This window comes from Cyclopterus lumpus, chromosome 13 (assembly GCF_009769545.1).
Source record: "Cyclopterus lumpus isolate fCycLum1 chromosome 13, fCycLum1.pri, whole genome shotgun sequence".
Classification (NCBI taxonomy): domain Eukaryota; kingdom Metazoa; phylum Chordata; class Actinopteri; order Perciformes; family Cyclopteridae; genus Cyclopterus; species Cyclopterus lumpus.
The window spans coordinates 17,943,155-17,951,035 of NC_046978.1; the positions used below are offsets into that span (position 1 = coordinate 17,943,155).

Sequence of the window (7,881 nt, forward strand, 5' to 3'; positions counted from 1 at the left end):
CACACACACACACACACACACACACACACACACACACACACACACACACACACACACACACACACACACACACACACACACACACACACACACACACACACACACACACACACACACACACACACACACACACACACACACACACACAACACACACACACACACACACACACACACACACACACACACACACACACACACACACACACACACACACACGTCTGCATTGTCCAGCTGAAAACACAAGTCTGGTCCAATTATAAACACAAGCTCTAATACCTCAGAGGGGGGGGGGGCGAAGGTCAAGCGGTGTAAGGATAATGCCACCCAAAACACCCCCCTGAGAATGAGCCCTGAAGGCCGGGCTTCCTTGGATTGTGAGAGCTTAAAAAAAAAAAAGGATTTCAAGAGGAAAAAGGAATTATAAATAAATACAGCAGCTAAATGTTCCTCGTGTGTCACGAGAAGCTTCGGGGCGATCTTGGCAGTGCCATTAAGATTTGCCTTCTGCTCCGTGGCGATAAAGCGGCGGCGGCGGCGGATGAGAAGATCACCGGAGACGGAACATTGCACGAGTAATTGGATCGAGTCACATTTGAGTGGGAGTGAAGGGAAGGGGAGACAAACGGAGAGAGAGCGCAGGTGGGAGGCCTCCGTACTGATTATCGGTGGCACTGATTGACAGCTGGAACATTTCTTTATGCTCGTAGACGTCAAAACCTGCCCCTGCAGGTCGTGGGCGACGTGAACTCAAATGTACATCCCCGGTATTTATGCGGCGATAGGTGTTATGGATTTACCAATTTTCACAATGTAAAAAGGGAACATATCTTTAAAAAAGGGTTTTGTGTTTATCGGCTCCAAATAAAGAAGGAAAATGTGTTTTGGGAGCAGGAGCCTGCACCATAACGCAAATATAATTCACTCTGAGGTAACAGCAGGAGTCGCGCTATTGTTTCGTGCATGCGTAGTTCGAGTTGAAGCTGGATGTCAGCAAGAAGTCTATTTTTCCGCTCTTTTCATCACTACATTTGACACTTTCACAGAGTTTACAGAGTTTGACGGACAGCCTGCTGCTGCACAGCGTCGCCATCGGAGACGAGCAGGAAGTGAACACAGGTTTTACTCGCTGCTCCTGCAGCTGGCGCACACAAACATGACAGATACACCTCACTGACCGACTGTTTCAACTGTTGTTGTGCGTGAACAAACTGTAACGGACATCACACACACACACACTTCACTGGTGACAACCAGGGTGGGAGCGATATAAACTGGGTCAGTGAGAGCGCCAGAGTTCAGTACTTTAAGGGTTAATTTGGCATCTGATGTTCATCCAATCACCACGTCTGCTCTTAAAATACATTTAAAAAAAGAACCTGTTCATCAGCAACCAGTGTCTAATATGTTGTACTATCAGTATGTAACAACCCTAATGTTATGTTAACGTTGTCGGCGTATCTAACTCTTATTAATGGGTTCATTTTCTTCTTGTTTACATTCTGCAACGGTTTCATGCGTTCTTATTTCTCCGTATTTTGTGTAATATTTGCGGGTTGAAGCAAAATCGTTCAGTTAATTAACATTAAAGTGTGGGGGGGGGGGGTGTCATACCGCTGTTGCTTCACGAGTTCTACAGTGACACAGCAGTTAGAAAAAAGAAAAAAGGAACTCTGATGCTTAAAAAGAAAAGCGAGAGCACCGAGGTATTCTGACATGAAAGTGAAGCATGCTGGCTGGCTTCCACGCATTCCCCGCCTGTCCGGACGAGGCCTACTCTCCCAGATTCCAGCCAAGTCAGCGCTCCATTCCTCCTCTCCCACTTATGTACACACGTACACACACACACACACACACACACACACACACACACACACACGCACACGCACACACTTTACCTGCTGTTTCCTAAAGTCTCTTATTTCCTGTGCCTCTGCTCCTTGCTGGGGGTGTCTGGATAGCGGCGGCCGGGACACTGCATCTGACGGACGAGGGGACAGAAGGAAACCGACCGTTAAGAGGACGTGGGAACACACAAAAAGTGTGCGCTCAAAAACTGCACGAGAAGAAGTAGTTGAGACGGTCAAAAGCGAGAGACTTTTTTTTTTTATTATAGTAATAAAAGCCAAGGAAAGTCATGTTTTCATTAAAAAGGTGGAAGCAAAAAGGCGTCGTGGGAGCAAAGAAATTCAATAGAATCACACCGGCAAAAAAAAAAAAAAGAATGTGTCACATCTACAATGGTGTTGAAACCTTTTTTTTTTGTATTAAATAAAGATCTGAGATACAATCTGACGTGAACTCTTCCACTCGATGTTGCAATCGAATGGAAGCCCTCTTCTCAGAAACCGTCGAGCCAAACAATTATGGAGCAGCCGCCCAGCAGAACTTATTGTGAATGTATTAACTTTACTCAAATAAATCGAAAAACAATGTGAACGCTTTGCTTGTTTTTAACATTTCATGTCAATAACTTTCGGGGTTCGGGTGCATCAGGCTTCCCAAAAAGTAAGTTTAACATCTGCATGTGCAGACAAAGTGCCCACGGGGGCCGTCCACCATCGGTGCCATCTGCCTACATTTTCTTTTCCGATCGCCACGGAAACCAAGATGTAGACCGAGCGATACGGTAAACAAATATACCAGCGGTCAAAAACACCCAGTGACTACGCAATGCACACACACATAAACTTCCTGCCCCCCCCCCCCCGGGGTTAAGATGCTCTATCAGGGTGGGACACAAACAGAGAGGCTCACAAAAACAACCACTTCAGTTGGTGCGAGTGAGTCAGAGATGTTTTTATATATATATATATATATATATATATATATATATATATATATATATATATATATATATATATATATATATACACACACACACAATCATATATCAGAAATGAGACTGGGGGGGGGCTACAATAAAACCACACGTGGGTGGGATGACCAGTTCCAGGAAGTGCGCCGATACGCACCGTGATAAAATCTCAGGCCAGAGTCAATGTTTAACTCGCCGACCCGACTGGATTCAGCCTAGCAAGCATCACATGAGCCACAGCAAGTGTGTGTGTGTGTGTGTGTGTGTGTGTGTGTGTGTGTGTTACACAGTGATTTCAAGAGAAACCGAGAGACAGAGCATTCACTATGGGCCGGTTCAGAGATGACGTTTTTCGCCGGAGGGCCTCACCCCAAAGTTATCTCTGGAAACGACTGCAGTCCGACGTCAATGGGTCTTTTTGGCCCGATGCCCCGAATCTGAGATTTAATAATAGGATTGTAAAAAAAAAAAAAAAAAAAAAAAAAAAAAAAGATGGATTTCTTGGAACCCTGAAATTTTGGGTTTATCGTCACTTTTCACGCAGAGAGAAAAATCAAAATTTTTCAAAGTACGGTATTCTTCCATTTCGCCTGGAAGGCATGGAAACAGCTTCTGATGGAGAGGTCTACTGATCTTTAGAGAAGGGCATCTGATTCAGGATTAGTTCAACGGGAATTCATATAAACATTACTAGTGTCACGACACTTAAATGTCTAACTTGATTAAAAAAAAAAATACTTAGAAATACTATGGAACCACATGGTAACTATCTACTTAATTTAATTAAAGAAAGAGTTGCGTTTGTGTATTTTAAAAGTTACACTTACAGAATTAAGTGGAGAATGAATGAAGCCGCCTTAAAAGCTTCTCTCGATCAGTATTTATTAAAAAAATATAATTACTCTCCACGATTTGTTATATAAATAAATAAATAAATAAATAGATAAGACGAGCCGGCACATACACTTTAACTGACTCGAGTCGTCTTTTTTCAGAACATACCCTCCCCCACCCCCTCCCTAAATTGTTGCATCTGCTTTGATATGACTTTCTCCATTCCCACACACACACACACACACACACACACACACACACACACACTCCTTTCCACCCCTCCACCCATCCTCTGGAACAGGAATGCGAGGAATGCCCAATCCTAATAAGTCTCTCACTCTCCCTCACCCCATCTGCCAATACAGCCTCTGTATCTCATCGGTCATGTGGGTCAGTCACCGAGGGGTGGGGGGGTGGGTGGGGGAGTGTGGGGGGGTGTGTGTGGGGGGGGGGGGGGGGAGCCTGCTTTCACTCCTCACCACTCTCATAAATATCCTTAACTCTCCTCCAACCTTCAGGCCATGAAGGGGCAGCCAAATAGCTCATTTTGTAAAACAGGTGGAAGGGGGTTGCGTAACAGAACTCCCCCTTACAGCACCGAGCAATGGCTTGAAGCCCGGCGGCCTCAAAACGTGAGCGAGTGCACGCACGCACGCACACACACACCGTTCAATAACCTTTACGGAGGAATGTCAACAATCTGCTAAAAACACACCTGAGAAATGTGTTCAACGCGACAGATTCCAGGTGCATTCCTTTTTTTTTTTTTTTAAAGGAATGCACATTTCAAGCACTCCCTGAAGGACCTTTTTCGGCGTCATCACTGCCTCGTAAACAAAAGAGCACTGTCCGTCTCAGTTCTAATAAAAACACAATACACACCCACTCCTCAGCACAGTGGGATGTTTATAACCCCGCCCCCCCCCCCCACACTCATACTCCCCCCTCCGATAGCAGAGACACATGAGAAACACACAGGCGGGTTTTCACCATCATCAAAGCCGAGTTGGGAGTATGGCGTCCTTCATCAATGCACGTCTGTGTGGTGTCTGTGTCTCACCCCCTCCACCTCTCTCCCCCCCCCCCCTCCATCCCACCTCCCCCCTTTATTTAGCACTTGCTGCAATCTCTATTTTTAGGTGCCATCATTGTGAGGGTGGAGCGAGTCTGCGTGTTCACAAAAGTTCCCCCTTGGACGCTGTAAATCAGTTACCTTCTGGATGTCTGACTGAGCAAAGGTCCGTCTCAGCCTGGCACACACACACACACACACACACACACACTGATGCAGTTGGCTGACGTCAGTCATGTAGCTTCACAGAGGTAAAGGAATACAGAAGTGAGAGAGAAAGTGAGTCCAGACTTGTGGACTTAATGACACCCCGGAGTTGGACGACGACGACGACACACACACACACACACGGTTTCAGGATAAATGTGATTATCTAAAATTATCGTGCACTAGATAAGTGTATGTGCACGTCAGTGGTTGCAGACAGGGACTTGCCCTATGAGAATGGATTGGGAAATGTGAAGCAGAGTTTTTGCCCTAACAGGTTACAGAATAGAGGCTGAAGAAGCCCCCCCCCCCCACACACACACAGTTTGTGTGTTTTGATTTTCAGAAGATTATGAATCATCCACTAACAACCTCCCTAAACTCCCCCCCCCCCCCGTCTCGTCTCTCTTATTCAAAGTGTTTATTCATCAGCCAGAACTCGTCCTTCTTTTTAACATCCGTCTCGGGTCAGAATGCAGAACACGTAGAAAGGAATAAAAACTATTAAAAGACTTTATTTGGAACATCTGTTGCGTGTTTTAAAAAAATGTGACTTTCCATTTAGTCATAGAGCCACCAGTAATGGAAAGAGTGCGGTGGCTGTTAAAAAAATTAAAAAATACTTTTAAATGCCTGAAGTACAACACCTGTTACAAAAGGATGTTTCGCAACTATTCTTGTGCATTAAGACGCTGTAATATGAAAAGTAACCCTTTCATACCTTTAACAACCCCAAAACCTTCGCCGCTCACTCGGGGAACTGTGACGGCCGACACGATCAGATGTCTTGCATTAAGATGTTGTCTGATATATGGATATATATATAAAATCGTTCCCCTTCTATATGAAACGTAATCAGATTTAGGAGCAGGCAGAAAACAACTTAGTTGCATTATCGAATGACCGAATTCCCAGACAACGCGTCGTCTCGTATGACAAAATAAAAAAATTAATAAAAATAAATCGGATAGACGTCGACATGAAATGTGATGACGGACGCTCTGATATGCAGCCTGTGGATTCACGACGAGAGTTTAAAAAAAAAAAGAATTCTACTCACCGGCCATTTAAATGACGTCAACATGGTGGCGCTGCAGTAGACGCGATACAGATGTGTGCAATATAAAATGTTGCCATGAGGGGCAGTGTCTAGCCCGGAGAGCGCTGCGCCTCTGATCCCAGATCAGCTGTAATCTACACGATTAGTTCTTTTGGCAGGTAATCAGTCATTGTTTCAGTCAGCAGTTTTCCTAATGTAAAATTAGAAGACGTTTTCACTTGCTGATATTTGATCATCTGTAATGTTGATGATCTAAACGTCACTTTATAGAAGAATAACGAATGGGAGCGGACGGCTTTTTTTTTTTTTTTTTTTTTTTTTTTAAATAGTCACTGGGAATGAATTAAAAAAGAGGAGCCTGTTAGTTCGTGATGTTACTGTGCGGACTCCATTTTTATATTTCACTCTCTCTCTGTGTGTGTGTGTTCATTGTGTCTCTCTCACACTCTCCTGCCGTCTTCCCTGCATTCCTTGGCAGGTCCCGGCCTGCTGTGCAGCAAAGTGAAGAATTCCAGCGACCTTGTTCTCAGCTCACCGTCAAGTTCGCATTTATTTATTGCCGTGGCAAAAAAAATAAAAATGTTTTCCCTTATTCGCCGTAGAGTTTCGTAAACCAGCGGGGAGGCTGGTTTACAAAGTGAACGTTCCCCCTCCCCCCTCTCGGTCAGCACCGGGAGCAGGTGAGATTGTGGGCAGCTCAAAAAAACCCAAAAGAAATACATAAAAGACAAATGTCATCATGCAAACCAGCAGCCAGCTTGCACACACACACAAAGAAATAAACTGGCTCCCTTTCACACGACTCTTTGAGAGGATGTTACGCAAGCCTTTCACTGACGAGGGGGTGAACTTTAAAAAGTATAACAGCAGGAAGTGTGAATGAGTGAGGGGACAGGAGAGAAAGAACATAATGGAGATAGGACAAATAAGACACACACACACACACACACACACACACACACACACACACACAGATAATAGAATTCACAATTCAGGTTGCAAAAGTGGGTCTCTTCGGGGTGGGGGAGGTTTTTTATATATATATATATATATATATATATATATATATATATATATATATATATATATATATATATATAGGTCCAGTAGTATTTCAACACAGCAGGCAATCAGTGAGACCGAATCACCCCCCTGAAAAAAAAATAAGCAAGGAGAATACTTTGCATCCTCCATGTTAAAGCCGTAAAAGAAAAAGGCACTTTTTCTCGTTCTCGTACTTGGATTCGAACCCTGAACCTTTAGTTGTGTACAAAGTGCATCGGGTAGGTTTTAAGAAAAGGTCGAAGGCACGAGCTTCATGCACGTGAACGCCTTTTTAAAAAGTTGAAAGTCAGCAGTTTTCACCCACACACACACACACACCTCGCAGTCGTTTCATTTGAAAGCCAACCCGGTCGGGGAGTCGAGCCAAAACTAAGAGAACTGTATCGCTGTCCAAATACCTGCAGCGTCGCCACCTTGAAGAGTCTGCGAGGCTCGCGGCGACTCACACAATATAATGTTTTTTATTGTTTTTGTTCCTCCAGTTGCGGCCTCCACCTTTCCGTTTCTCCTCGTACCCGTCAGGCAGCTCAACCCCTGCACCACAACGACCAATCAAAAGCCTCCCACTGAAAGTGACCTCACCTCACAGCGCCGCTCAACCCTGAGGAGGATGACGGTGCGTAAAACGCGGACGTCACCGCTGTTGCAAAACTTCTCTTCTTCTTCTTCTTCTTCTGTTTGCCGTTTGTGTGGGAGACTTATTAAAAAGATTTTTATTTGCACCCATGTTGTTGTTTATGGGACTACAAATCCAATCTAAATAGCTGCATTGTTGGCGGATGTCTGCAGAGTGACGTTGGCTCGTCTCTTAGGAGTGTTCTCTTGA

The 7,881-nt window shown here is 44.5% G+C and overlaps 1 protein-coding gene across 2 annotated transcripts in view; it reads right to left on the reverse strand.

Moving 5' to 3' along the window:
• The window catches only part of pik3cb (phosphatidylinositol-4,5-bisphosphate 3-kinase, catalytic subunit beta), a 35,447-nt gene that overhangs the window by 25,329 nt on the left and 2,237 nt on the right, over positions 1 to 7,881 (reverse strand). The window contains exon 2 of one of the 2 annotated variants that reach the window (XM_034547912.1): positions 1,898 to 1,980. The exons of the other annotated variant lie outside the window; for it this stretch is intronic. The gene's annotated coding sequence lies outside the window, so the exon portion shown is untranslated. The remainder of the gene's footprint in view (positions 1 to 1,897; positions 1,981 to 7,881) is intronic. 2 annotated transcript variants of the gene reach the window in all.